This window comes from Zootoca vivipara, chromosome 5 (assembly GCF_965207765.1).
Source record: "Zootoca vivipara chromosome 5, rZooViv2.hap1.1, whole genome shotgun sequence".
NCBI lineage: Eukaryota > Metazoa > Chordata > Lepidosauria > Squamata > Lacertidae > Zootoca > Zootoca vivipara.
Genome location: NC_142588.1, coordinates 20,671,916 through 20,676,492, shown reverse-complemented (window position 1 = coordinate 20,676,492; position 4,577 = coordinate 20,671,916).

Below are 4,577 nucleotides of genomic sequence, written 5' to 3'. Positions count from 1 at the left end.
GAAATTATCAACAGACAAGAACTGGATCTTTTATCAGCTGCCTTCTTGCTGGGGAGCAGGAAAAGGATGTTAGCTTTCGTGAGGAGGCAAGGAAAAGAAAATATTGGAGCAGTTTCCCAAGCTGCATGCCACACACTAAGCAGCCCGATGCAGCCACAGAACACGCTGAAAATGGCCGTGACATAAAAGCAGGGCTACACTTACTGTGCACTCAACAATATTAACATCCTGCGCCCAGGATGTCCAAATTCTGCACCAAGAAAACAGGATCCAAGATCCTGCAGTCTGTACACATAATACTGTTTTGCATAATGCTTTCTGGTTTTGCTAATCATGGAAAGGAGCAAGGAGCTATGCAGGGCATTGAAATCACACAGCAAATAGTCAAAATCATCCAGCTGCTATTGCCTGCATATTTTTGGCTATATCTTTGTAGTTGCGAGGTCTAGTAACTTGCGCTTTTTTTTTTTTAGAAGCAAAGGCTGACATTTTCAGAAAACTGAATTCTGTGGCCATTTCCATATTCTCTGCTCCTTTTCTGAACTCCAGTGGGGACATAGGCTACTAGCCACAGCCCTTGCTTAAAGACTAAAGCAAGCTGGTTGCAGCAAATACCACAATTTATTTCTATATCTACTTACCTTATATATCCTACATTTCTTTCATCATGCAACCCCAAGGCAACCTACATGTAGTTCTCAGGCTTTCTCCCATCCAGGGCGGCTGACCAGAGCCACACCTGCTTAGCTTTAGCAAGATGGTGGCTTCAATAAGGCTTGAATGCTTCAAGATTTTGATGCCAAATACAGACCAATATGGCGCCCTGAGGACAAAATTTGGCACCCGCCCCCTAACTTTGAGCGAGTACCCATATAAATGTAGGTTTTATTATTTTTGATGAAAATTTGTGCTCCTTCAACTAGGGGCACTGTATGGGGGAACCACCAACACTGCCCTAAATCTGGCGCTGATCCCAGGACCATCTTATAACCTTCAGTATTTCAAAGATGAAAACTCTTGTGCATTTAAAACATGCCATTCTCACAGCAAAGATCATTCCCTGAGTTGCCCATCCATATGATCACATTGACAAAACTCCTCCTCCACATGCTACACTGATCATTTACTCCAAAGTAGTCTGGCTCACACGGATATAGAAGCTAGAAAGATTGGGGATTTAAAGTTGTTAGGATAAAATTGCCACACAATCCCCCGTTTCACAAGACATTTGGGACAGGTGAATCTCTCCAGGAATAATCCATCATCTTCTGTTTCTTACAAGCTATACTTTACATCCCTTAATTTGCATTGCATTGTCAACTATTATGCAGTTCTCTGTACGAATGCTGCTGCTTTCTTATGCACGATATATTGCTTCATCTCATTTACCACCCTTAGTCTGCCTAAGTTCCTTCTGTTCAATAAAAATAAATAAAAAAACAATTTTTTAAATTGCCACCATCCTAGTGTAGATGCCATTACATAGTTTGGCCACTAGGAAGCGCTGGACTTGGTTGTATCTGGTTAGAGTCAGGAGTTTTCTGTAGAGAGAGAGACTTTAAGGTTCTTATCTAGCTTCCTAAATAGTGTTTCCTTCCATGACAATTGTTCAACACTAAGCTGATCAGCTGTTCTTTGGGAAATGACACACTGTGTGCATTATGTCATGTCTTGGTGGCCACCCTGAGCCTGCTTTTCTTAACACACTTAGAAACTGAAACACATCTTCCTTCTTCCAGGATTTCTGGAGCCCTGCCTGGGAGAGGGAGCGGAGATCAGGAACAGGGCAACTCCAACTGACACACATATTGCATGCTCCCCAATCTCCACTCCAGGGTTCAGTTCCTTGGAATGAAGGTGTTGCTGTTTAGTCGTTTAGTCGTGTCCGACTCTTTGTGACTCCATGGACCAGAGCATGCCAGGCACTCCTGTCTTCCACTGCCTCCCGCAGTTTGGTCAGACTCATGTTGGTAGCTTTGAGAACACTGTCCAACCATCTCATCCTCTGTCGTCCCCTTCTCCTAGTGCCCTCAATCTTTCCCAACATCAGGGTCTTTTCCAGGGAATCTTCTCTTCTCATGAGGTGGCCAAAGTATCGGAGCCTCAGCTTCAGGATCTGTCCTTCCAGTGAGCACTCAGGGCTGATTTCCTTCAGAATGGATAGGTTTGATCTTCTTGCAGTCCATGGGACTCTCAAGAGTCTCCTCCAGCATAACTCATAAGCATCAATTCTTTGGCGATCAGCCTTCTTTATGGTCCAGCTCTCACTTCCATACATCACTACTGGGAAAACCATAGCTTTAACTATACGGACCTTTGTAGGCAAGGTGATGTCTCTGCTTTTTAAGATGCTGTCTAGGTTTGCCATCGTTTTTCTCCCAAGAAGCAGGCGTCTTTTAATTTCGGGACTGCTGTCACCATCTGCAGTGATCATGGAACTCAAGAAAGTAAAATCTCTCTCTGCCTCCATCTCTCATTGCCTCCATTTCTATATTGTCTTTTGGGTGTATGGTTTAATTTGCACATATAATTAGCCGGAGTGCAGGATGGATGAGCTCCCAGCATTAAGTCTCCAACAGATCTCCTTTCTGCATTAGGTTTCCAGTGAAGACCTCACTGCCACCATTCACTTTGTGGATTCAGTCCACAAAGTCAAGGCTCTCTGTGCCTCCAGCTTCCAGCCCAGTCACAACTCTCTAGCAAACACTACCATCCCTGGTTCACTGCTCTCCAACCTAGAATTCAACCATCTAGTCCAGGATCCTGGTCTCACAGTGGCCAACCAGACAATGGTACAGGAAGGGAGGCACGGTGGGTGCAGTCCACCCCGGATGTCATCACTTGGGGGGGTGACAAAATGGCAAAAATATGTATTTTTAAAATAAGAAATTCCCCTCATGAAAAAAAGGTTCTAAGTGCTTATGCTCACAAGTAAATAAACCATAAAATAACACTTGCAACTGTAAGTATCTTATTTTTCCTTATTTTAATAACTTCAATGTGTGTGGGGGGGGTGACAAGAAACTTTCCGCACCGGGTACCACCTGACTTTGCTACGCCACTGCAACCAGATACTCAGGGGAAGCACACAAGCTAAAACTGAGCACAGCAGCATTCTCCCTTTGACTGCCTTTGACAGTGGAGGTACAGCATCATGGCTAGTAAACGCCCCCCCCCCATTTAAATTTTGCTTGCTTTTTGTTTATAGAGTTTCCCACCAGAAGATCACAGGGCAGGTTACAACAATATTTAAAAAAATACAATTTTGAACATCAGTTCAATGACCTTAGGCAAGCCTTTCTCTCAGCCTCAGTCTCCTCTATCTGTGAAATGGGTGCGGGGAATGATACCGATTTACTATGCAGGGCTGATGACGTAAGGATTATAACAAGCTAAAGCATGGGAAGTTTTTATATACAAAGGGTGTTATTACATTGTTGATAATAAGGCCAGGGAGAAAAAGTTGTAAAAACACACACACACACAAAAAAAAAAGCCCTACCAGCCAGAATCTTTTTAGGACATATTTTTTGATGGTGATTCCTTAGGGTCACAATTTCTCTGCATATAGTTTGAATAATTTAAACGGGGTTTTATGCTCACAGAACTGGAACAAGGATTCTACTGTTCTCGGGAAATATATAGGAATGTTGTGTAGATTTACCACCTACACACCCAACTTCGGAAGTGTGGACTCATTCTGCCTCTCTCTCTCTCTCTCTCCCTCCCTCCCTCCCTCCCTCCCTCCCTCCCTTCCCTCCCTCCTTCCTTCCTTCCTTCCTTCCTTCCTTCCTTCCTTCCTTCCTTCCTTCCTTCCTTCCTTCCCTCCCTCCCTCCCTCCCTCCCTCCCTCCCTCCCTCCCTCCTTCCTTCCTTCCTTCCTTCCTTCCTTCCTTCCTTCCTTCCTTCCTTCCTTCCTTCCTTCCTTCCTTCCTTCCTTCCTTCCTTCCTTCCTTCCTTCCTTCCTTCTCACATCCACTTTAAGCATATTTAAATCACCTGACTTCCCCCAAAGAATCCTGAAGGAACATCAATCACAGAGCCCCCCCCCCAAATTCCCAGCACCCTTAAGAAACTACAGTTCATTGGACTCTTTGAAGGAGGGCATACCCTCCAACATTTCTCTGGTCTTGCTAGCTAGGGATGATGGGAGTTGTAGTCCCAAAACATCTGGAGGCACACTGGTTGGGAAACACTGAGTTAGGCAACACCCCGTGTCTCGTGAGGCTGACTCATCACATGACATGTCAACTCCTTGATATTCACAACATTCCAACTATGATTCTACGAAGAGGCACACAGCAGCCACTTGTGTGCAGAGAATAAGTGTGCCAAATTCTGAAGGAGAAATTTAGCACGTGTGCGCACAATTCACACATAGACTGTGCCCGCAGATCATATTAAGCCATAAACTATCGCTTAGCGTGCATGAGTGAAGCGCACCTGCTTCGTTCCTCCCCACTCATTCTGAAAGGAAACAAACCAAGATTTCTGGCTTGGCAGAGATTGTGTAAAATGATAATTTTACTATTTATACCCCACACATCTTACTGGGTTGCCCCAGTCGCTCGGGGCAGC